The following is a 25,762-nucleotide window of genomic DNA, read 5'->3' as shown; positions in this document are numbered from 1 at the left end:
TGCCCATAAGCAATGCCCAAGTAATTCCAGCTCTGCCCAAAAGCAGGTGTCATTTGCATTCTCTTCGGCATCCACTGTTACCTGGTCAGACACAAATAAGCTTTTGTTCCACTTTGCTCCCACAGGGAGGTTTACCTCTGTTTGCCAGAAACATGCCAGTGTTTCGGGCCTGTACTGGGATTTGCCAAAACAGGATTCAGATCCCTGCTGTGTGACCTTGGGCATATTATTGCTAACGCTGCTCCCTGCTGATACGGTTGGCATAATATCGTTTTACTGTCTCAGTGTATTGTAAGGGTGCCTTATATAGAGGCTGTGGGGTAGTCAGTTGCTGTAGAAAGGACTGAGACTGTCCTATGGTACCCTCCTCAATCATACCCAGGCAAAGAATGAGCCAACTTCTATGAAATAAGTCCGTTGCATCTGCTGCTTGGTGGCAGGGCACGTCACCATGCCGCAGCACAATAAATTAGGTTTGTTTCGCTCATTTTCAGTGATGCCAGTGCAAAACCAAAGGGCAAGGAAGTAAGCCAAAGTACCAATGCTAGATTTTTCTGCAACAAGCTCATCTGTGAGCGTAATGAGAGCATGATGCACAGGCAAACAGGCCTGCTGCAGAATGCTAAGAACGTTGGGTCTGCATCCTGTTCGCAAAAGCCAGTGGAGCTTTTTGCATGAGCACTAAATATGTCGTTACTGCTGATGGGTGGAGAGAAGTGCTGCCACATGTTGTGGTCTCCATGGTTCATCTTCCTTACATGGCTGATGTCAGAACTGTAACTTTAGAGCTTGAAGTTGCAATTTAAAGATTTTCTTTTCTTCTCCCTTCACCAGCAAACCTAAATGGTCTCTTTTGTGTGTCTTGAGTGCTCATACTATCTCAGAGAGAGTGGGCATCAAAAAGAAGTCGTTTCAGTGGCAGCTACCTAGTCAGTGTTATGATGATAAAAGTGGCTACATGAGCAAGGTTACCACAGGATAGAAAGCCTTCAAACAACACCCTGTGAACAAGCTGCTGCTTGGGGAAGAAAGTACCTCATCCCATTAAGGCATCTTCTTTGGTTTCAGCTTCCATGAGTAGTCTTGGGCTTCATACTTTCTTGTGACAGCTGGGATGTTCTGAGATTCTCGCCCATGGCGGGGAGCTTCAGGAGACATTGCGGGGATTCTCAGCTCCCAGGCTGCAATTTACAGCATGATAAAGAAGAGTTTGCCATCCAAGTATCCAGAGCCAACACGAGCGGCAGTAAGCTGAGACACAGCAAAGGAAGAGGAGCCATGGAAGAAAAAGAGCTCAAATGCTCTAATAGTAGTTCTGGCAACCTAGCTGTACTCATTTCTCACTGTACTGGTCCTGGTCCTCTTTTAAACAGTACAGGCATCAGCTGGGAGGGTGATAGTGCCCTGAGAGTAGGAAGCAGTTACTGCTATTCCCTCTCTCTTTGCATGAAGATAGGAGAGTCTGGCCAGAAAAATGTTTGATTTGGAGAGCCTCAGTCTTGAAATATGGCACGAGGGCAATTTTCATGGTTTGTATCACTGGCAGAGCCATTGCTAAATACTGCATGAGCTGGACATGCGTAAATGCTAGATGTGATGGGCGAGGAGGAGGAGGGAGTGGTGACCAAGCCACTGTAGGAGGTTTGTCTAGAGAAGACAAGATTCTTGAGAAAGGGTGTGGTAGAACAAAGCTGGGATTTTTAGGAGGGATGGCCTGTGCTGCCACATTCCTGCTTTACCACTATGAAATGATGAGCAGAAGTGTGGGGCCGAGTGTCTGTAACGTACAAGTTGCGTACAGGAGGCAGACTCTGAGCATCTCTACTTAAATGTATGCGCTGCAGAGTGGATGGAGCGCCTCCTCCAGGGTGGATGGCTTTGTGGTGGACCACAGGGGATGGGCAAGCAACAGTGAACGGAGCAGAGCGCTGGGGAGCCTTATTCCATTAAGGCAGAGCTCTGCTCTACGTGATTCATGAAATTGCCACTAGCCTGAGTTTCAGTAAACACCAGTTGCAATGTTAGGCATGAGTGCATGGGAGGCAGAACTTTCTAGTGGGATGTCTTGAACAGTTCCTATGTGGGAGATTTTGATTTCCACTTGGTTAGTTGATGTACGTCATTTTAGCTGCTTATCTGCTCTGTCTTTTTTTTTCCTTGATGGTTATCTTGTCTCCTGTGCTTTGAATACAAGCTATAGCATGGGCACTGTGGGGCACACTGTGCCTGCTATCAATCTGGGTCCTGAACCTGGCAGTCTGAGCCGCTACCAGAGCAGCAGTGCTCAGCAGAGCTGGTAGAAGTGTGCCTTCTGATGTCAAAGCCCTCACTTTGTCTGAAGTATTCATCCAAGACTGTCTAGCACATGAGCACAATTGCTTGGGTTGTTGAGAAAGGTTTGAAATATTACAAAATTTCTGGCCTGGCGTTTGGCTTATGATTAATTGCTTAGGTCTGTGTAGTGCTTTGGTGTTCCAGCTCTAAATCCAGAGTAGGCAGTTACAGCTGACCTCAGTGAAGTCATCCCATGTGCTCCACTTGCGTTGAAGTTGGTCACCTGGTGGCATGCAGTATTGGTATTCCGTGAAACAAGTGTCGCCTCATTGATTTAAGCCTTTCCAGGGACTGCAGGCTGTTAAGCTGATAAGTCTTTTCTCCCTTTCCACGTTGCTCTGCCACTCATCTGGGGGTGACCTTCTCACTATCCCTTTTGACTTTGAGCTTGCTGCTTCCCTGAAGTCCTCTGAGCCTTGGTTCCTCTGAGCTCACGGTGTGTTTGCATTGCCGTAGTGCTTAAAAGCTTTTCTCACAGGTTGCTCCATCTCTCTAAGTTTTCAGTACTCTTTTCCCCTGCCAGTATCTTCTTGTGTTGTGTAACTCTCCCCCAGCCAACACTGTTGGCTTCCGTGGATAAGTTTCTTTATGCTAGGTAATTTGGAATAGGCTTGTGACAGAAAAATCGTACTCTAAAAGGCAGTTTAGTCCTGCGTTGCCCTTCGTGTGAATTTGCTGCTGATGGGGTTTGCCGGGGTGGGAGTCATGCTGCTGGCATGTGCTTTGTTTGCTTAAGAATAGCAGATTAAGAGAATCCTTGGCTCAAACAAGGCTTCCTCGTTTAATGTGTATGGGCAGGGGGCACTCAAGCTGCAAGTGGTTTTTGTACTTTAGCTTCCAGGTCGGTGAGTTTTTTGTCTCATTTGTGTCAGCAGACAGTAGCCCTTTGTTGAGTGTCCTAACTTTTTCCGCCTCAGCAACGCGCGTGCATATGCATATGTGATGCGGATCCTGAATTGTGCAATAAACTCCACGGTTAAGCTCCATAAGCCCAGCAAATGTATCATCTGTCTTACTTCAAGGATTGACTGTATTCTTTATTGACCAGCAATGAAGCCAAGATTGTGGAGGTATTTATTCATTTATTTCAGATTTTCCATCCATCACTGCCTATGCGGGAAAGAAAAGGGACATAAATACTTCGAGAGCAAAAATCTTGTCTTTGGACAGGTTGCCTTTGTATCTTTTAAAAATCTGGATAATGAAATTAGTTAAGTATTAAATAAATTACTTAACTTAGTAATTAAGTAACTTTGTTACTAAGTAGGGCCAGGATTGAGGCCAGGAGAGGTCATGAGCATGGAAAGTCATGAGTCACGGGCACGAAAATTAAAAGATGAACGTGTCTGGCTGACGCAGTTATCCTGACTGCAAAGTAACTGCTTGAAATCCCCAGTCTTTGCCATGGCTGGTGCTTGCTAGCACCCTCTTCTGCTCAGGCCGAATTTGGAAAAGCAGGAAGCACCTGGGAGGCACCATCCTGCTGCTGCTGATGCGCCTGTTCCTGAGCACCCCTCTAGGAGGTATCTGCGCGGTGAAGAAATCTGTGTGGGCGCTCAGCGTAAAGCCTTGAGCGTCCGTTTATGGGTGCCAGCGTGCCTCCCCACGGGAGCGTGACGCTTCTCCCTCAAGGGCTGACCTGCTGCTTTTCTGGAGACAGCGGGCAGAAGAGCGAAGGCAGTGCCCTTTTTCCGTGCTCCTCTAATCGGGCAGCGCTGTGCTCCTCCACCAAAGCTCTGCTTAGCCCTGGAGCGCTCACACCCAGCTGTGCCTGACCTCCCATAACCTCGCTGTTTGTACCGTGGGTCCCTGCAGAATTCCCTCCGTCCTGATCCTCTTGGACTTCGTCCCTAGCAAAAAAATCCTGCTCAGGCTTCTCAGAATTAGCACGCATTACCCTAACTCAGAACTGCCATTTCCTGGGAAGTTCTGACACTGTAAAGCTTGTTTGTTCTTTTTTTTTTTTTTTTTTTTTCCCCTCTTTAATCAGAATTAAATAGTTTATTTTTAAAATTTCCTATGAGGACACTGTGTCCCAGATTTTGATTTTAGAAATGTTTTGCTCTGGGATTTCTGAATTTTCATTTTGAATTACATGCTTTTAAAGTTCTTCTACTTATGCTTACTGCTAATTTGCTAAGTAAACACTAGTAGTAGATCACAGTATGTATATTATATAAGAAAACACGGTAGGTAGTTGTGGGTTTTTTTAATCGATAAGATCAGCTGCTACTTAATATGGACTGAAACATCTTATCTTATTCTGTAGAACAGGAAGTCCTTTGTTTGCAATATAATGAAAGTTTGGCAGTGCCATTACAACACCCAGGAATGACTTCCATCTAAGAAAGCAAGTAACGTTTTGTTCTGCAGTACGATGTGATTCATCTTAATCATCTAAAAAATGATGTAATATTTCACCACTACTGTCGTGTTAGGGCAAGGCAGTAAATGATGTATGAGGGATAAAAACCTTTAAGATAAAATACATACAATTTGGAAGTTCTGAAATAAAGCTTCTGGACTGCCAGAAACAAAGCTGTTCCAAGTAGCCTTGGCAGGAACTCTTTATCAAAATCAATGCTCTTTCCAAAACCAAACAAATCTATTGCTAAGAGATTCTCTTCCTAACGATATGTTCGGTGGGGTTTTTTTGCTAGCTGTCTCTCTGTCCCAGCGAGGGCACTGACTGTTGGTTGTGCCTCTTTGCACTGTGAGTACAGAAGACACGGAGCTTTCTTACTAGGACTTAAATCCAAGTTGCTGTATTGGAAGTCCTAAAAACCTCCTTTGCAAGAGCTGCCCTTGCCTGGCTCCCAGGCAGGAGCATGCCGTTCGAACAGCTGCTGTCTGTGCTGCCCCTCGCACAGGGAGAGGACAGCACACTCTGCCTGCTGGGCCTCTGCCATCCCCTGCTCCCTCCCACAGTGGCAAACGGAGTCATGCCTCTTTCTCTTTTCCGAGGTGCTGCCCAAACAAGCAACACAAATGACTTCCAAAGAACCACAAGATGGCCTGAGCAGGGGAGCGCAGTGCACGTGAGCGGGAGGCTGCGAAACTGAGGGATCTGACGTCTCCTTTCCTGCCATGCTTTGTATCATGATTTGGTGCCCAGTGGGTGGCTCTTTGCTGCCCCCGTGGAGGAAAATGTTTCTGGGGCTGGCTGTCAGCAGTCATCGCTGCAGGTAACAGTGGGAAACGACAGGCCAGGGAACCAAACTGGAGCACGGCTCGCAGCACAGGTGAAAACTTTCAAATCCATGCATCTGTTACGCCATACAGTTAAAACAAACTGACACTGTAGCAGCAGCTTGCTTGTTTGTTTTAAGCACATATTTGGTTTGAGAATAGCATCCAGGGTGGAAGAGCAGGTCTGGGCTGTGGCATGGCAAAGGACTGCAGTGGCAATGCAATCATTGTTCATGGCAGCCCATACACAACCCCAGGCATCAGTAGTTTTGAGATGTAAAGTATTCCAGCAGAGAAGCATGAGACAGTTAGCAGTATGCTGCCAAAACTAGTCTGCCTTTGGTAAGATGTAGCTGCCATGTTCACCCCACTGCACCGATTTAAAGACTTTGTATTTTTCTTCTTGGTACCAGTGGTAGGAAACCCATACATAGCAGGGAAGGCTAAGCTGTCCAGAAGTCAGAAGTAAAAATGCTGACAGCTTTGTTGTGAATGTAGAGATGGAAGAGGAGTCTAAGTTCTCTAGTTAGTGTAGAACAGGCCGATTTTGTGAGCTGGTTTATGCTGTGCAGCCTAACGGCTGTTACTACTGCAAAGATCTGGGAGCAGCGCGTGAGTGAAGGCAGGGTATGGGGGCACCGTCTGGAACCATGCCACTGAAATAGCACTGGCCAAGTTCCCATGGATGTGCTCATCTGAATTGTATTTCCACAAGACAACAGATGTCCCCACTTGCACCAGTTCGCAGAACTAGATTGAGGGTTGGAGAACGGAGGAATTCTTTGTTCCCTAAGCGAAGATCTGGGTTTAGCTATGTCCAGATTGATTCTTTATGCAAGAATGAAAATGCCTTTGCCTGTTCTCCATCTGTATTCTGTGTGCCATTTTTGATGTGTCCGGGTTTATGCTGAAAGCAGGTCTTTGAAAGGCCAGGCAAAAAGGCTGCAGTCCAGGAGGCATCACAGCTCAGTGTATGGCACTAGAAGGTACAGGGAAACCCCAGCGTAATGAAGTCAGCAAGAATTTTGCCTATGGGCAGGGAACTGGTGATTCATCAGCAGGGAAGCCTGAGGAGAATTGGCCCATGTTGTTTAGAAATAAAAATAAAAAAGGATGTTCCTGTTGTTTGTGGCAGCAGGGGGAGGCTCAGTGGGTATATCTGGCCATTTTAAAAGGGTGATTCAGCTGCATTTTGGAGCTTGTAGGGGCTAGTTAAGGGCTGTGTACTTCTGAGTAGGACGGGGGGGGGCCTGAGGGTGGCTGTGTCCTTCTGTCACTGCTGGCTGACCCACAGAAGATGCGGGGCTGAAAGCCAGACAGTCAGTGGTGACCAGAGAAGCCTACCAACAAGGGAAGGAGGCCAAGGAGGAACGGGACCAGGGGAATCTTCTGTGAGAGCGTGATGCTTTCAAAGCCAGGGAGCAGAGCAGCTGACGGGTACCTGCAGCGCGTGGCAGAGCCCTGTGGAGGTGCAGGGAAACTGGGGCCAAGTGCTGGCAGTAAGCTGGGGCCGCACGTGGCCTCGGCCAGCATGGTGCTAGCAGGTAGGAGGAGGGAATGAGACGAGTGCTAGGGAGCTGCCGGGGCAGCAGGGAACGCTGACAGCGGTAGGAACCATGTGGTGGAGAAGTGTCAGGGCCGATCGTAGGATAGTTTCAAGGAGACAGTCCTGGTACAAACAGGGAGGTTTAAAACCAAGATGCAGGAGTGCCAGGAACACTGTGTACGATTCTGTCAGAAAAAAACACTCGCACAGGAGCAGGTGCAGAACCGGGCTTGGAGGATGAGTAAGGGACAGAAAGCTTAGCAGATGAGAGAAAACTGAAAGAGATCAGTTTGTTTTGCCTAGCAAAACAAAGACTGAGAGAGGAATGTGATGTATCTCCGTAAACACTTCATTGCAAAGTAAATACTAGAGGGGAAGAAAAGGTCTTTATAATAAAGATCAATGCTGGCACAAGGACAAATTGGTACAAATTTGCTATTAATAAACTTAGTCTGGAAATTAGATTTTCAGCCGCTAGAGGAGTGAGATTCTGGAGCAGTCTCTCAAAAGGAAAAAATGGAGACCAAAGGAGCTTTGTAAGGGGGCCTGCAGGAGCAAAGGGAGAGTAAATTAAATCTCTGACGTGGTCTCCTTCTTTTTTATGTGTGTTGATGCTATAGGCAGCCTGACCCAGCAGCTGTCTAGGCGGGAGTGCAGGCTGCAGCAGAAGGCGGAACCAGCAGTCACAGCTGTAATTACGAGCTGACAGCTAACTTCTAAGTCAGCTGCAGGGCAAGGGGAGCTTCAGGATAGCTGAGCTATGCAGATAGCCGGCTTTGGCAGTATCATAGTGTTCAAGTAAAGACTTCACCAAATTGACTAAGGGTAGAGCCTTTTGACAGCACCGTTTAGAACCCAAGCGTGCACAGTAGGACTCTGTTTGAAACTTCCCTTCCCAGTTCCCAGCTGCTGCCATTTTCTGCTCCATTCTGGCACAGATCTACATTGGCTGTAGCAAGGTGGCTTTGTCTCTGTGTCCATTATTTCTTATATCCTGTATCTATGTGTATTGCCTTTCATAAAATATTAGGATATGTTTTAGGACATATTTCGAGACTGCGTCCAATTTTGTTGGAAGTTTCCCAAGATAGCCTTTTGGCATGAAATTTTAGAAGGAAGCTCTGTAGAGCTGCCTTTGTCAGAGGAGGTGCTAGGATCCTTTTGCAACCCTTCTTGTTGGGTTTTGCTTGGAAGTGTGGGGAAATGTTTGGGCTAAGAGAAAATGAGGTCATTTCCTGAAAGTATTTTCAAAGCTATTTCATTCCCCTGGGTCGGAACTGAGGAATGCTCACCTATAGGACAAGCTGAAGTTTTCAGGTTAGAGAATGAGAAGAAAATGCAAGTAGTAGGAAGCCAAAAACCAACCAACGAAACCAGAAACTTCCACTCTTAGTGGTGGTATACAGAAATATATTTCTAGAAACAACAACTGTTTAGAATTGGGATAAAGAATGCAAGAAGAAAGCAATAATTAGATGTTTCTGTACAGAAAGATGAGTGAAAGAAGGGGTGGTAGAGCAGAGTAAACGTCTTTTTCAGCTCTTACTGAGACATGAGCATTCAGGACAAAGAGACAACTTAATTCCCATTCCTTCTGGCTGCAGATCTGGATAGCATCAGAGTGATGGGAGAAAGCTGGAGGAGCACTATTGCCTATCTGAAAAAAAATAATAATGTTTCTCCTTTCAAATTTGCCACAGTATCCATGGTGTAGCTCTGCTGAGTTTGCTTTTGTGTAGCATTTTTCTCTTACTAATAGACTTTATTTTCTTGTTCCCGAGCATGATCCTGGCTTGGCAGTAAAACTAAGCGGAGCATTGGAAAGTTGCCATTAATGGATGGAGTCAATGCATTGCAGGGCTATGATGAATATAATTCCATTTCCCAGAACAGGCTCGTATCTGATGATGTGGCTGGTCTCTCTTGCCTCCAGCTCATTAAAGCATATGGTCCTTGCATTTTCAAGTGGTCATAGGACCAGCAGGGAATTTTGGTAGGGAGAAGGGAAATCATGAGGGACTGACGCCAGTGTGACCTAACAGTTGGTAAAGGTTCTAGTTCTCTGCCACCCAACTTGACACCTGTAGTCCTTCTGCAGAGCCTTGAGCTCTTAGCTTACTCGGTTTCAGTGTTTTTGGACCACTTGACCTTGCTTATGGTGAAGTTTACTGTCCTGGGCACGTGCTGATTTGTTATCTTGTTTTTAATATTCTTCTTTTGGTGCACAGAAATGGTGTGATTGAAGGCAGGCCTCAGGGACATATGACCCGCAGTTGCTGTGGGGGATGTTCCTCCCCATTTGACCTGACAAATCAAGAGAGACAGGACTGAATTCTGGTGTTCTCTACTAGAAATGAAGGACGAAAAGTTGCTCAAGACTGTATTTGAACATATCCTGTCTAGAAATGGGAGCAATCTTACCCTTACTGTTCACAGCACCATTTTCCAGTATTACAAAAACAGAAAACCACATTCAACGATCAGAAAAAAGTTACTGAAGAATTGGCACAATAAGCAAAGAATTATCAGCTGGAGATTGTCAATTGTAAACAATCTGAATTTTTAAATGGAATAATTTCAACAACATTGTCTTGCTCAACTATTCAGGTAGCTGGGTTGTTAAATATTCCACACACCATTGTGAGAAGTCTGTGAGTTTGCCTGGTTTCCAGAAATTAAAAGCTGTAGTTGGATCCTGTGAGACCTAAATCTGTAGTCTGCACGAAACAGGGATTTTCTTTCTCTTCTTTTTTCTGTAATATCTGCAAATGGAGTTAGACACTCCTTATTCTGTAAAGACAAAATTTTTGTACTGTTTGTTGTCTAAACAATGCCTGTTCAGCTACAACGAGAATATCTTTCTTCTAAGCTGTCTGAGAATGTTTGCTTGAGCATTAGGGAGACATCTGGAAGAAGTCTACCTACATGCTGAGTAGCTCACAATCTTTTCTTTAGGTGAATAGAAGAGATTAATACAACAAATGCTGCTCATTGAGAACATGAAAGCTTCAAGAAAACATAACTAAGATGAATCCCTCTTCTTCTAAGAACTTCCACAAATTCTCTTATACTCTCTCAGTCAATTTGACAGGGAATTGTCTGTATAGGGGAGAGTGAAAACAACTCTTTACCCTTTTGTTTTCCTTCCTTCCCCTGCCACTCCATTCTTCCTCTTCTTTCCCTCACAACTTAATTGAAACCAAATAAGGTGTTTGATAACCGTTGTACTGCTTTAATTCCTTTTCTTTCTAAATCTATTAGTTAATGTAAGAAATGTTTGCACATTGAGGAGCTATTCTGTATTATATTAGTTCCAGGAAAACAGCAATAATGGAAAGGGCTCAAGTCTCATTTGCCTTCCTTTTTTGTCACTATTACTCCAAACCAGTGCGATGTATGTCATTACATTGTACATAAAAGAGGACTGAAAGAATTCTGAAAATTTTGTAGTTGTAAGCTTGTGAGGTTTTGCCCTGACTGCATGCTCAATTTTTAAACTCTTTTGCAAAATGTTTGAGCTTAAACTGTGGGTCCAAGTGTGTGTGTATTCCTGTAAATCATATTGCTAATCTGTCTGTTGTGATCATTCCAGAATGGCGATGCCTTAAAATAGTGGAAACGTTTGGAAAGTGTCATTTGTGTCATTGGCTGTGTCATTTTACCCTGTGTCACAGCCATGTTTCCTATCTGCTGCCTGTGCAAGTTAGCTGCAAAATCGTCTTTATTTTGAGTTGCCCAACGAAGGGCTGTCCCACGGACGTGGGAGTTGTACAGCCAAACAGTAGGTGTCACGCTCAATCAGATGGAAAAGCAGACATCCATGGAGCAATGCAGCCGAACTTCTCCAATAAGAAAATAAAGTTGAACAATACTCACTAGTTAGCAGAGATAGCTGGATTGTAAGAAACGTCAGGTGCTTTTTCTAATCAGGAGTGCTTTTTCCACACACAAGTGTGGTTATACTTGTCTTGTCACACTCAGCACGTCCCTCAAGGTGATTTCATTCTTTCCACTTATCTGTGCCAGGTCTGAGGGTCATTATAGAGAGGTGGCTTCTGAACCTGTTCAGCTCTCATTGCATTAGCTTCAGGCTGGCAATAGGTAACAAAGGGTGGAGGATGTGAATCCCACAGAACGTGCGCATAAATTCAGATTGAAGAAACTGGTTGAGTTTGGAATGTGTTGCACAAGAGGTATCGAAAAACCTAGCTAGAATTTCCCTGTGACGTGAATGCTCCTATTCATGGTTGTCAAGATTTTTCCATTAAAAGGATAAAATCCCTGCACTAAATAGTGGAAGATCTTTACCTGAGAAGTAAGATTCCCTGCTTGTGACTCACTGAGGACATTGGAACAACGCTAATATAGAAGACGTGCCATCTCCTGTCCTAACCTCCTAGCACCCGTTCCCGTCTCTACAATTAGCTTGGCAGCTGGGGTTCTTCTTCGTGCTGGTGCGGCATGTTCACTTACACTGAGACGGTTTCCTGCTGCCGTTAACCTAAAAGGTTAAGGACTAAAAGGAGCTCTGCCATCACCCGTGAGGCATGAGGAGCCCGGTGCCGCTCCTGCCTCGCAGGATTCCAGCACCTGATGGACTGGACCTTGCGGCCTTCCTTGAAGGACAAGCGAGCTACGGGAAATTTATAAATACCCTTCTGTACAGCAGACGGGGAGCGTGGCAGGACAGAACTTGGTACATCCCTGTAGCTTGGTTCAGATTCAAGGGATGCGGGCCTGTTCTTGAACCGAGTCAATTGTAGTGGGTGCAAAATACGATGCTGCAGCACTGCTTTGTCTAGAAGTGTTTGAGGGGGCAAATCTTGGCTGTTTGGCTGTGGAAGGCCTCCCATGCTCAGAAATACTCCATCAGTGGTTGCAGTCTCATCGTAAGGATGCAACAGATCAGTTAGGCAGATGGTATTAGAGAATAGATCAATAAAATGAAGAAGGTGGTCTGCAGGAAGTGGGGTCTAGCCCCATCTTTCCCTCTCTTGATACTGTCTTCTACAGTCTGTGTAGGAGACCATATGGAACTCACTCAGTGATTAGCCAAGAAGTATAATCCAGTTACTGAAGTAGATTTAATTTTGAATGTCCACTTCTCTAGCTAGGATTACGGACAGTGCCACTTCTGTTTAACATTTTGCCCAGAGGAGCTGTGGCTGCCCCACCACTGGCAGTGCCCAAGGCCAGGCTGGATGGGGCTGGGGGCAGCCTGGGCTGCTGGGAGGGGTCCCTGTCCACGGCAGGGGCTGGGATTAGATGGGCTTTAGGGTCTCTTCCACCCCAGAGCATTCTGTGATTAACATTGAAATGCAAGGCAGTCTGCATTGTATACAGTCTGCTGCCCAACGGTTAGATTGAAATGCAGCTGATGAGGCTGGGAACAGGAGGACAGGATGCTGGCGTGAAGCAGAAGTCTGTGTTCAAGGCAGTAGTGCCAGGAAATCTCTAGAAGAGTGAGGAAGCTAACTAACATCCTGCAATGCCCTGAGAGAAACCTGTACGTGTCGGGAGCTGCACTGCCCTCAGTGCTGGCTGTCCCGTCCGGTCAGATTCTCGTGTGCTGCTGTTGACCAGGAGGAGCAATGCTGAACCTGCAGGTGGTGAGATGTTCGCCCTTCGTTTCACTGCTGGGGGTTGCTGTTGGTGGAGCATGAGACACGTTTGTTGTGCAGCCCACGTAAGGCATATTTTGACCACTTTTCTGAAGTCCTTAGAGCTTCACCATGCTTGTGCCATTCGAATTGACACCTGCTGGAAGCATTTGAAAGGCAGCACACAGAACGACCTCTTACACAACCTTGGGCTACAACACGGCTGTAACTTTCCACCTGAAATCCTGATGCTGCTGGGAGGAGTTAATGGCAGTGTGTCTCATGGCAGGTGACTCATGACCGGCCTGTTGCTTGCCCAACTGTAATAAAATCTCTGCAAAGAGGGGTGATTTGGAGGCTCACCTGCTCTGATCGTACTGGCTCACGTGGGTGCTTGTCTCCAACCTCCTCTCTCTGCTGGCAGGCATCTTATTTGAAGTCAGCTGCTCGCATCCTGTCCGTGGGCTTTTCAGTGACACTAGCACAAGGATCTCCAAGAGCTGTATTTACATTCTAGCATATTCTGGCATAGGTTTAGGAGTGTCACGTAGTTTGGGGTTTGTTTATTTTCATTCTCTGAAGCGACAACAAAACCAATGACCGAGTTATTTGGAAGTATTCTATTTCTGAAGTGTCCGTTGGGTTCTGCCACTGCTTTGCACCGAGCCTGCTCCGTGTTGGGGATGGATGAGCTCTGTGGAGCATTTAAATGGCTGGGTCAGTGACTGGGGGACACCTGTGACAAGTGACCTCCTCCCTGGCCAGCGAGGGCTGCCAAGTGCTGTGCTGCTTCGTGTGGGTGTCCCTCAGAACCAGGCAGCAGTGACTCAGGGGCTCGTCCCCTCCTGAGAGCAGGCAGAACAGCTTGGGCACTGCTCTCTCTGCAGCAGTGCTTCTTCACACGCCCGGCAGAGTGAAGGTGTCTCAATGTGGGCATGAATTACTGTTTTGTCTGTTTGGCCTCCTTTCCTCACTGGCAGAGTAGCAGAGAGGCCCTGTGACACAAGAACGAAGCCAATTGATCAGTTCTGATCAGCATGACGGTAATGATGAGGCTGTGACGCGTGCTGAAAAAATGGGCTGTAGTAGCTGCGCATCGATTCATTCCGAATTCTAGCACTGTTTGTTCCCAGGCAAGCAAGGAAGGGAGAAGTGGAGAGTTGTGCTTAATATTCATATCGGTGTTGCAGTTAATTGCAGAGTTCTCTGAAATGCGAATATATTCCCTTTCATAATGTTTCCACCTCTGTTAAGCTAAAATGTGTGAAATCATTGGTTTCCCAACTGTATCAGCACAAAAGGCATACAAAAGCATAAGAAATGGGAAAAATAACCATAGTGCCTAAAAATGCTGGGGGAGAAAATTATTTTTCACAAATTGCAAACATTTGATTTGACTAAAAAGGCCATTCTTCACAGTAATTTTTTTTTTTTTTTAACTGGGATTGTATATTATTTCTGATTTGCAGCTTGAACGCTGCGTTATGCATTGTGCTAACTGTGACATGGCTGTTGCTGCTTAGACCATTCAGCACTCTGCTTGTCTGCGTGTAATACCTGTTCCTCAGCCTGGTTCAGGCTTGCAGTGGGCATTTATGTTTATTAGATAGCTGAGATGAGCTTTTTATTCTTCCTGATACAATAAGAGATACAGAAAAGGAGGGAGAGTGTATAAAAGTAATACTATGCTCAAGTACGGCTTTATAAATAACAACAAATTGTACAAGGATCACAGTGGTCTGCTTTACAGCAGGGCATGAAAATGGGTGTTCTGACAGCTTTGGGAAAGGAAAAGTGGCTGCAGAAGAAAGTAAACAAGGATTGTATGGCAACATTATTGATTTTACTGCTATGGTGGTGGAGTGGCGACATAAACAGCCGTTTCGTTTCTTTGAACAACATCGCTGGGTTTTAAGAGACAAGTATGTTTTGTTTAGTGCTTGAAACCTGGGACTACCCATCTATCTCAGACAGCTGTGATGAAATGAGGACCTCTGAGCTGCTTAGTTCAAATTAAATATTGCAGCCCCGTAAACCTGGGCAGACTCATTCTTGTGCTAAGTGAGCAGTGCTGTGACTCAGCATCACTCACGAACGCAGCCCTTGCTTGGTTTGGCGGTGGTTTAATTGTGTTGCCTGAAAGATGGGCTGTGATGTAAAACCGAGAGGACTTCGCGTCACATTTGTTTTCAAGGAAAAGGCCTCTCTGTGCTGCAGGCTGCGTCGTGTTCAGCGGCATTCGTGCTCGGGTGCCCAGGAGTGAAGCTGCTCCCGGTGAGTGATCCAGCCGTGGCCGAGCTGCTCCTGTCATTGTGTCAGCGTGTGCCAGCGCCTGCCCCGTGCTCACGTTTCCCCAGAGGTGTCCGTAGCTGGGCAGTCGGTGGGCCTGGCGTCGCGGCGGTTTCCCGAGGCTCTGTTCCACCATCAGGCACGTCTGCAGGGTGTGCATGAAAGAGGGGAGTGAGGAAAAGCAAAGCGCCCCAGCAGTCCTGCACAACGAGGCTTACAGGAGCCGTAAGAATGGGGAAACCTCTCAATGTCTTTTTTTTGAACTTGATCAGCCCCCACGAGAGCGGACAGCAGAGACCCTCTGCTGGCTCAGGAAGCCGTGCTGCGGACAGAAGCCTTGTGGTAGCCAGAAATGCCCGGCTTGTAGCGGTGCCACGGACCAGAAGGCACTGACTGTACCTGCCCGATAGCAGCATAGCCTGTCTGCGTGCCAGCCAGCGGCAGCCACGGCTCCGAGCAGGGGGAGGCTGCTCCTCACCGTGCCTGGGAAGGTGCCAAGTACAGTTTGTCCTCTTAGGATTTGGTCAGGGCCAGAATGAGAGGGAAGTGAAAGCTGGGGGTGCTGGTTCCAAAAGCGGTGTGCTTCCTTCTTCACGCCTCATCAGCAAGGTTCTCACTGTCGGTGGCAACAGTTCGTGGTTCCCCCTGAGGTCCTGCAAGGCTGGGAGCTGCTGCCTCGCCCAGGAGCAAGGCTTCACTGCTTCCTCCTCAAGGAAGAAGCAAGGAGAGTGTCCTGGCTTTCGGAGTGGGGCAGTGGCCATTACCAGATCACACAGCAAATTGCAATGCAAGTCCTCCATACCCACTGCTCAGGGGGCTTTATGAGCTCTACAGAAACACAGAAGCAGGCAGTGAGCAAAGAGCTGCTACAAATGTGTGCAGCTGCTATGGAGAACAGAGTCAAAAGGGGGTTAAATAGATATATATTTATTTATTTATTTATAATGTATTTATTTTATTATTATTTTTTGACTAACAGGAGAAGTAGATCAAGCCCTTTGCATTTGATCCTTGAAGGGACAGCAGAAGGAATTTGGTGGAGACAGAATGTAAGCCTAGGCACCTGAGAAACGCTGGGTCTTCCAGCAGAGCAGGCTGGGCACTAACACGAGTGCTAGTCAGATCCAGGTTGGATGCGTCCTTCTCTCACCGTTTACCTCTAAAGTCCCTGTTCTGAGAATTTCAGTTAGGTGTCTGCTTTTGGCTGAGTCAATATAGGCAGCAAAGGCTGCAAAGGGATTGCTCTTCTGCTCATTAGTCTTGTGAAGAATTAGAAAATGTAAAAAAAAAAAAAAAAAAAAAAAAGTGTTTTGTTTGTTTGTTTGTTTTTTCTCTGAAAGAAGACATTCCTGAAGAGTGAGATTACCTATTTTTTTTTGCTTTCTATAAAACAGTTTCAGTGGTGTGAATGGAGCCAAAGTGATGTGCAGGCCTGGGCAGAATTATCTATGGGCTGTGAACTTCACTCAGGGTAAGTCACTTCCGTGCTTGGAGATCTCTGTGCAACCTGGGCCTTGAAATAGGCACAGATAACAGCGTGATAACAGCATAAAACCTGCCGTGATGGAGTGAGAATGCCTCTTTAATGTCTTTTCCATTCTGATGGGCCCAGCAGGCCTAGGGTTACCTTGGGGTACTAACCCAATGAAACAAGGCTTGGGGCGAGCTCTGGCTGGTGGAGGTTGCAGAGACTGTTCCGAATGTGGTGCAGGGGGTTCGCAGCTCCTGCCCCACCTGCTGCCCTCTGAGTTGGGGTGTGCTGGAAGGGGACTCCTAGGAGTGCCATAAAAATAAGGGGATGTCACACAGGGCAGGAGGGTAGAGATGCCCAAGGCTCTCCCATTCCCTTACCCTGCGTGCCAGAGGAGTTGACTTTGGCTGATGTCTCTTGCTTTGTTCTGTGTGTGTTTTTTATAACTGGTTTAGTGAGCATGCATCCCTCAGAGTTTTTTCCTGTTGTTATGACAATGAAGTAAAGAGTTGTGGATAAAATGCAGCTGTTCCATTCAAAGCACTATTTCTGTGCACAGGACAACTTGAGGCAGCAGCCAAGTGTCACAAAACCCACAAAATACTGGTACTATAGTATAATTTCAGTTGAACAGCAGTTGTTGCTAACTGCTGGCTCTTCAGCCATGCAAACACAACCAACAAGTAGTTAAAAAAGTCCAACTGAAAGCTGAAAAGAGTTTTAAAAGCATACATATGTGATTGGCTGGGATTATTACTGCTTTTCTGTTTGGTTGGTTGGTTGTTGTTGTTTTCCTGAGAAAAGAATCAATTTACATTTAGTGAATCTGTTTCCCCTCTTTGTTTCTCAAAATTTAAAAAATTCTGTGTGCATGTGTAAATTTCCAAAATGAAAGTGTAAAGTTCACTTGAGGATGCAGTTTATACATTTAAGCTGTAATAGCCAGGCAGTCTTGGGTAGCTTGTAAACAGTGGCATAAATAGGTCACGAACAAAAGTTAAGAAGCTGCAGCTCACAAGGCTGCAGAGCTCCATGTGAACAGGATGGATTGCTGTATGACGAGCTGAAGAAATGGGCCTTCTGGCTTTAGCCTAACTTCTCAGGATTAGTTAGTGAATACTCCTTAAAGAGACTTCCTCTTCTTGGAAGTTAGATGTTTCAAGTTGAGACTAATTCAGTTAACGTTAAGTAATTTTAAGGGAGGAAAGGACTGTTACTGTCTGTGCGGAAAGCTAAAAGTACAGCTAGAGCAGAAATAGTCACGTCTCCTAAAGGCTGTGTGCTGTGGCTCAGTAAGTTCCCACAAAACCCACCTTTTCTCATAAATGGCTCTTTTTTTTCCCTGACTTCTCCTTCCTAAAAGCTTGGGTAAGTAGGAGACTGCAGCACATCTCGAAGTTTTTCAGACCCAGTTTCTCAGAAGAGAACAAGACATGCTGCAGAAGGAAGGGCAAAAGCTCTTGGATTTTCTCAAAGAGGCGTTCCCTTATGGCAAGCATGTTCACACCACCTCCTCAGTGACTGCTCACGAACTGCGAAGCCCAACACAATGAAGGGAGCCTAACATGGCACTGAAGCCAGTTGCCTTTCTCCTGTTTGAAGTGTCAGGGATCTAGAAAAAAGTTCTGCACAGACTGTTTTTATTAATCCAGGCAATTGCACAGGATTCCAGAATGTCCGTAGTGTTTCATTCCTGGAGATGGCTGTGATCTATAACTAATTCTTGGCAGGTGATGGAAAAGGCAACATGCTTTGTGATTTTGTGGTGGGTTGGACCAGTGGTGAAAACAGCCTCTTGAGTCTTTCAGAGGAACAGCACAGCAAGTAAGGATCTGTCATAAGTAACGTGTCAGCTGGCTAACCTGACTTTAAGCGGTGGTTGATTGCTAAACCCAGGCTGTCATCACAGCCTCAGATTTGGGGGGTGTTGCGTTTTTTAAGGCTTTGGCACAGGGTTACTTGTTTTATCTCAGGTAAGAGAGGTTAAGAGAGACCCAAATGACATAAGCATTCCTCATGGTGTTTGTAACGGAAAGCTTCCAATAGCTAGGAACAGTCCTGAGTACTATTATTTCATATACAGCTAGAAGAGCATATAGCTTTCTTCATGGGCACTGGTATTGCCACATTCATCCAGCTCCAAGTCACCCTGCAGCAAAGCACTGAGTATGGGGCCATACACTGAAATCACTTTTAAACTGGAGGCAACACAAAATAAGAGCTGCTTGTTCAGCAGTGCGTCATGGAGAGAACATGTGGCAACATTTTCTCAGAACTCATGTTGGCTTAAGTGGTATCAAAGAGGAATTCAGCCTGTGGCTATAACCTGTGCCAGGGGTTCCCAGACTCATGTTGCTGTAACGCACAGGCAGCAGCAATAGCAGCCACGCGTATAAGCAGCAGCCGTCGTTATCGTTGCTGGAGTCAAGGGCAGACCACGAGGCAGCGGTCACTAGCAATGTGCTGTCTCACACCTGTAGGAAAATGGTCTCTACTTTCCTCTGAGCACCTTCTGGTCATATACTGCCATAGCCCTCAACTACCGTAGCCTTCCCCAGCGGGACCCATGCTCCCTGTCCTGAGTCAAGACGGGCGCTTCAGCTTGCATTTAGTAAAGCCCATCTCCAACAGCTTTAGCAGTGCTCGTAGAGACATTTGCATTGGGGCCCGGGTAGTTCATCTTTCAGTGACTGCAGTAGCACTGTTTAGGAACCACTAGGCACATGTGCTCATAAACTTACTGAGATCTCTGTACTTTGGGAGAGTACTTCTTTCCTTGCAACAGCTGGATCCAGCTGAGAGATGTTCTCTAATAATAATAATAATAAAAAGCACTGAGGGTTTTACACAGACCCTTTCAGACTGGATTAATTTAGGAGGCTAGGCCATTGCTGAGAGACACTAACCACTGAGTGCCAGAAACATATCCCTCATAAATTGCGTTGAGTTAGTAATGAATGAAATTAATTGTTGAAGTATTGAAACAGTCCTGGTTTGGGTGAAATGTCATTTGTGTGTGGAAAAGACAGAGGTGAGTGAAAAATCTTCAAGATAAGTCATGCTGATGGCCCTTTTCTGATTTTCTAGAGCCATTTTGTTCTTTAACAGCTTGGTTAGGACTATACAGGTGAGCTGACTCCAGCCTAGAACTGAAATAAAAATAGCAAACAGACTTTGATGCAAAGGTCATAAGAGCTTTTTCAGTTTGCTTGTGTTCAACCCAGTTAAAGATGATTTCAGTGAGGGCATTTAAATATCTTCAGAAAATGTAGAAAAGCAAATGCATTTAGTAAAGTATGAAAGAATTACAGGAAATAAAGCAGGAAAGTCCATCTCTCTTGTGCCAGGGCAAGACCAGGTCTTTCCAGATATAGAATCATAGATATTAGATGTCTGATCTCTTAACAGCCTCTGGTGCACAGGTGGCAAGGTCTGAGGACAATATATGAGTGAAAAACCATTGCAAAGCAGGCTCCTCAGAAGAAAAAACACCTGCAGCTTCAAAATACCACAGGATCTCAGGTGTCATTGTGCTAAAGTAATCCTCATTTGCTCTTCAGGAAGCTACTCATGGGGTAATGTGCCTGGCATTCTTGCTTCCAAAGGTAGAGTAGTGGAATATTCTTCCCAATTTTCTTTTTTCTCTTTTTAAGCTTACCTTTGATAATGAAGGCAACCAAACTGGAGAAAAGTAATGTCCTGATAACTTGAGGCTACAAACGACATCCCAAAAGAACCTGAAGCGAACAGAAAATGACGGCAGGGCATGCGTACAGCAGGATGCACTCTGTGCGTTGAGTGAACACACTCAGCTTCCACCCCGCATATCTAGGTGAACCATGTGCAGAGGGGACTGGGTGCTTTATCTTCGGCTACACATAATACTGTAGTGTGGTGAATTAAAACATCGAAGGAAAGTCTTACCTCTCTGCATCCGTGGTTTTGATAGAGTCAGACTGCAGTGTCACTAAACATGGGCTTATTTTCCACTTAGTTCTTTAGTTAAAAACAGCAACAACCAAAACAAACTATTGAACCTGGGATCAGCAGGTGCAGCCTTTCAGAGTGGAAGGACTTGTGTGGCTTTCAAGAAATCAGAGTAGCGTTTGTACAGACCCAGCACATCTGGGAGTGAAGGATTTCAGAGCTGGATTGGTAGTTGTTGTATCTGCATAACCGTGACCTTTGTTATAGAAAATCTAAACAAAAAGAAGACTCTTCCAACTAGTAATATAACACACAATTTATCTAAAGTTAAAGGACTTTTTGATTGGAATTCAGAGAGAGCTTTATAGGAATGCTAGATTTAGACTTTCTTTAAGAACAGTGCATTATATGGAAAAACTGTGATTGTGCCCTCGGGAAAGAGGCGTCTGCATAAAAGCTGGTCGTTGTTCAGTGGTGAAGACAGCATTAGGAGCAAAAAAGTAAAAGCGGCATGGAAGGGGAGGGAGAATGGGTAGCAGTTAATATAAATTAGAAATGAAGGGTAGAAAACTGGAAATAAAAAGGGAAATGTAAAATTATCCTTGGCTGCTATCTTCAAGGACAATAAAGAATTTAAACAATCTGCTTGAAACAGAAAATTGTATAATGCCTCTTTGAAATTGAAATGGTGCAATTGTTAATGAGGATGAAAATTAAGTAGAAGCATTTAGTAAGTATTTCTGATCTGTGTTTGGATGACAGCAGAATAATATACTTGACTCACAGAAGGATTAATTTCTAAATTATTAGGCCACAAGGAAAAAAATATTATAAAACACTGATAAGGAACAAGCATTTTAGAAAGTGCAGGTTCAGATAACTTGCAGGCAAAAGCCTGGCAGACGTGCTAAGAGCATAGGTGGTTTGCAGGTGGTAATTTTTAATACTGGGGAGATGTAGGACGCTGGGGTTTCAATATGCCAAAAGGGAAAGTGGATGACTGGAGCAAAGCCATGGTGTAGAGAGTTTGGAGTGAAGGGCTTCCTCCCTGGCTCCCTACTTCTCTGTGGGGTAACGGACCAGCTCTGGGGGAGAGGATCCCTTAGTGTACCTGCTGTGTTTAAGGCATCTCGTGACTCTTCCAGGACAGAGCAACACTTCTGCTTCTTTAGGAACAGCTGGCTTGCAGCCGCTGAGTCTGGAAAAAGGCTCTGGGTCCAAAAAGGCCAGAAAGTGGAGCTGGTTGAGAGGGAAGGGAGCTCGCTGAGGCTTGGAGCCGTCACCCCCCAGAGCAATATCAGCTTTGGATTAACAGTCAAGGGAAGGTGGGAGCTCACTGGTTTACTTGGATATTCTGTCCAGCAATGACTTGAACTCCTGCGTACTTAGGAATTGTTTCCTTTGAAAATGTTCTGAATGGTGATGCCAATGCTGACGTGGTAATCCCCCTTTTGACAGGCTAGGAAGGGAGTGTGGAGGCTGCGTAGCATCAAGCCTCCCTGCTAAAGAAAAGGTACGCTCAACGTTGAGCTTTTGTGCTTGCCCTGACACTGTCCAGCTGCAGGGCTTGGATGCTCCACAGGCGGCGTGCCTGTGAGCTGAGGGAAGTCTCCCACCTTTGCACCCGCTCCAAGTAAGAAGGTTTGCAAGATTAACTACAGGAAGGTCTGCGTGCTGGCTCTGCCTCCACTGGGGCACTAACAGGGGCTCGCTCGCTAAGGGTTCGAGGCCTGGATGAAATGCAAAAGCCCAAATTGTTCTGGCATAATACAAGGGAGCATAAAAGTGTGAGGTGTTGCCTAAGGAAACAAAGACACAGGAACAATACCTGAGCGCCACTTAGAGCGGTGCCTTGGACCCTTCGCTGCAAAAGCACGCCACGGTAAGAAGCCTGCTGGGAGGAGCAGCATGCCTTTGGGGAGGAAGGAAAGGCAGGGCCAAGGGCGAGGCATTAAATTAGTTCGCACACTGATTCTGTGTTTAATTATGTGATAGAAGATATTTATCATCCACAGGCCTGTGCAGTCCCCCAGCTCCCCACCAGCTGTGCCTCACAGCTTCTCCTGTGCCCTCCACTGCAGCTCTGCTGTCCTTAGTGTGAATGGGTTCACCACAGCGGCAGAAGTGGTAATTCCACTTCTTGTTCATGAATATTACCTTGTAGGAAGGCAGCTTGGCTTTTCTTAAAAATGTAGGAGCCAGGAGTGTGTTTCCTTGAATTGCATTTGATGTGTGTTTTTCAAATGCACTTATGTCTCCAGTGAGTGTTTTGTAATCTAAGAGTAAATGATTTCTTCTCATTATTCTTCTAGGAAATGCTCATATCTGTGAATCTCAGAGAGGCTTTGGGGTTGTTAGGTTAACTTGGAGGTTTTTGCACTCTGGAGCTCTTTGCAGTTTGCACTTGATGTTAGTCACTAGTCACTATGAATAAGATTCTCAGCCTGATTTTTTTTTTCTGCTGTCACGCTGATATCTTTAATAAGGATGTGAAAGCAGTATTAATTATTAGATTAATGGAGGAAATGGAACTAGAAATAGAATTCAAAATGGAGTTATCAATATTAACGGCAGCTTAATTATGTTATAATGTTTTGTAGAACTGCATTGAGAAAGATCTGCCCCATACAGGGCATGCTTTCCCTGATGTGGCTTTGCATAATCAATTCTCAATAGCTGGAGCTCAGCGGGAGTGATTTCCAGATTCAGCTTCAGAGCCCAGGCAGCTTTTCTACTGCAGGGAGGGGAGCAAACCGGGCCCTTCCTTCTCAGCTGTCTTGCCTCTGGGTAAACCGAAGTCACAGTGCCTGATTTATGTTAGTGTTGTGTGGTTCCCATATCCTACTTCTCCCCTTATTTTCTCTGCTTCCCTGCCCTGCGTTCACATCCTGCCTCCCACACTAGCAGGAGAATGCAGTACATGAAACCAGTGCAGGGGGATTCTCAGCCTTTTTACCTCATCTGTCCAGCTCCAGCAGAGATCCCACATTATGTAGGAAAAAAATGCCAGGAGGAGTCAGTAGCTTCTGCCTGAGGGAAGTAAACCCAACCTGAAGACTTTTTGGCAGAAGCTGTTCGGACAATGTTTCTAGGGGCATGCTCTGCGTGTGGCAGGCTGCTCCATTCGCTCGCTGCATGGTGCGAGCAGAAGCGATGGGGAGGCACAACTGGGCTCTTCAAGGGGATTGCCAAAGCTAGAAGATGCAGCTCCGAAGTATATGTACCTTCTTCTGACTTAGCACTTCATCAGTGTCTGTGCAAGTCCTAACCGACACTGTGAGGCTTTTGGTGCTGGTGTTGTAGAAATGCATAAAAACGAAGCTTGCTTTCATTCAGCATCAGCTGCAAGCTCTGACAGTTTCTGAAGTATTTCAACACTTCTTAAATGTCTGGCTATATTACTGCCTACAGAATATTTTCTTTGTCTTACTCCTCTGGCAATTCTTAGGCTAGACTGAGGAGAGGGGTTTATCCTAATAGTATGAAAATCAGTGACAGAACTTTTTTTAATTCTTCTATTCAGCCTCCCAGTAAAAAAGTAGATTAAGGAAAGGACGGAAAAGGGAGCCTTCTAGTTTATCTTGTCAGACCTATTCAAGTGAATTTGAACGAGAGCAGACCTGCAGGCTCCTGCCTCCTTTCTTTGCTTTGTTGCTTGGAGCTGCCGCACTCTGATCGTTGCCCATTTTGTGCATTTTGCAGTTTGTATGCTGGATTTGTCTTTCAGACTCTCTATACCTATTGCTGGTCACCAGAGCCATGGACAGAAACAGGTCAGCATTATTGCAGGGGTACTTCAGACCTATCATTTTCTACATCTGTTACAGATGGGGGCTGAGTACGGTGAATTATTGACCATCAGAGTTGCATCTGCTTGGTAATTCCTTGTGCACAGGCTGTGCCTTCTGAAGAGTTTTGTGCAATCCCGGGCTGGGTCACTCTGAAGCCACATTTAATTTAAACAACGGTACATTCAGCTGGCCAGAATGTATGTTTGGACTTAAAACTCATGGTGGTTTCCTTCTGTCTCCATGGGGCTGATTACCACACATTCCTTTCTTTTAATTTCAGCCCTCGGCAGTTCTGGGAAAAGGTCCTTGATTAAGTACTGAGAAACCAGTCTATTTGCGAGTCTAATTTTGTTGCTTCAGTTACATTACTGTATGCTAAATATAGGAAAGCACCAAGCAAATCCCAGTTCCTGGGTTGAACAGGGTGTTCAAGAACACTGTTCAAATTTAAATTGTGTGGCTTGGGCCTCTGTTTAATTAGAGCTAATGAACCAATTTCTCACACAGTGTAAATCAGCACATCTACGTTGATTTATGGGCAAGTAGCAGCTTTTGTACAGCTAAAATTGAGCCTGGTGCCCAACTTTTCACTTCATGTTCCCAACTGAGGGTAGCAAAGATAAATGGCATGGCATGTTGGGGGAGTTTAGAAATCCTGAAGGGACAGCAGGGTGCTTAAGTCCCTTAGCTGGTGTCCGAGAACCTAGAAACCAGCAAGTGGAAGGTGTTCAACAACCTGTAAACCAGACTTGTAGTTTGCTGCAGACTCTGCATTGCTTGCTGTGCTGTTCCCTGTTCCTTTAATAGCCCTGAAGCTTATGGAAGGTAAAGATAAGTCTGCTTGTCTTCTAAGCACGTGCAGGGAACTTCAGAGTCCTGTGGAGCCATGCAGGTTTGCATTTTCCTTCTGTTCATCAGGTTAAAAAAACTAAAAAAAAAAAAAACTAAAAAAAAAAAAAACATAACAGCAAACCACAGCATTTGAAGTGCACAAAATGCTTGTAATAGGTGAGAGACTGATTGCACTGGAGACAGAGATCTTATCTACTGCACAGCTACTGCATATCTCAAGGAACAGCTTCTCCTGCAACGCCTTGGTGGCAGCGTGCCATGGCCCTGTCCTGGGGTGACCACTCGTTCAGCCGGGCCAGTGGTGGCCCGCTGGCCACGCTGCCCAGCAGGGGAGCTGGCTCACGGCTGCTAGGGGCAAGGTGCTGGGTGCTGGCATGCTGAGTTTTCAGCATGGCCTGACTTAAATCTGGGTAAAAGATGGTGCAGATTCTCACCCAGCTGAGGTGCTGACTGCAGACTTTGCAAGAGGCTTGCTCCCTCTTGTCCCTGCTCAGGGCCTTGTATTTCAAGGGCAGCTTGTGGGCAACCGTGAAGCCGACTCGGTCTGATTCCTGTTTTCCTTTTTTGTGTGCCTTGAGGCTATCCTCACATTCCTCGCAGCTGGTGACTGCTCTAGTTCCCTGAATCTCATTCAGAGTACTGCACCTACAAGCCAGATACTTGTCATCTCTAAAAGATGTTTGTTTCCACAGAAGAATAGCAATGAGATTACTGTCTGCTCCCTTCACAGTCAGCCAGGCTGGGAGAGGTCCAAATATCCAAT

The 25,762-nt window shown here is 45.7% G+C and overlaps 1 long non-coding RNA gene across 1 annotated transcript; it reads left to right on the top strand.

Moving 5' to 3' along the window:
- The first annotated feature begins 5,536 nt into the window (after nt 1-5,536).
- Nucleotides 5,537-24,784, top strand: LOC136791589 (uncharacterized). Its single transcript, XR_010833871.1, has 3 exons — nt 5,537-9,246; nt 16,353-16,429; nt 20,083-24,784. It is a non-coding gene; the product is annotated as an uncharacterized lncRNA (long non-coding RNA).
- The last annotated feature ends 978 nt before the right edge of the window (nt 24,785-25,762 follow it).

Source organism: Anser cygnoides, chromosome 10 (genome assembly GCF_040182565.1).
Source record: "Anser cygnoides isolate HZ-2024a breed goose chromosome 10, Taihu_goose_T2T_genome, whole genome shotgun sequence".
In the NCBI taxonomy this organism is placed as follows: domain Eukaryota; kingdom Metazoa; phylum Chordata; class Aves; order Anseriformes; family Anatidae; genus Anser; species Anser cygnoides.
This window is presented reverse-complemented; position numbering and strand designations above follow the sequence as displayed.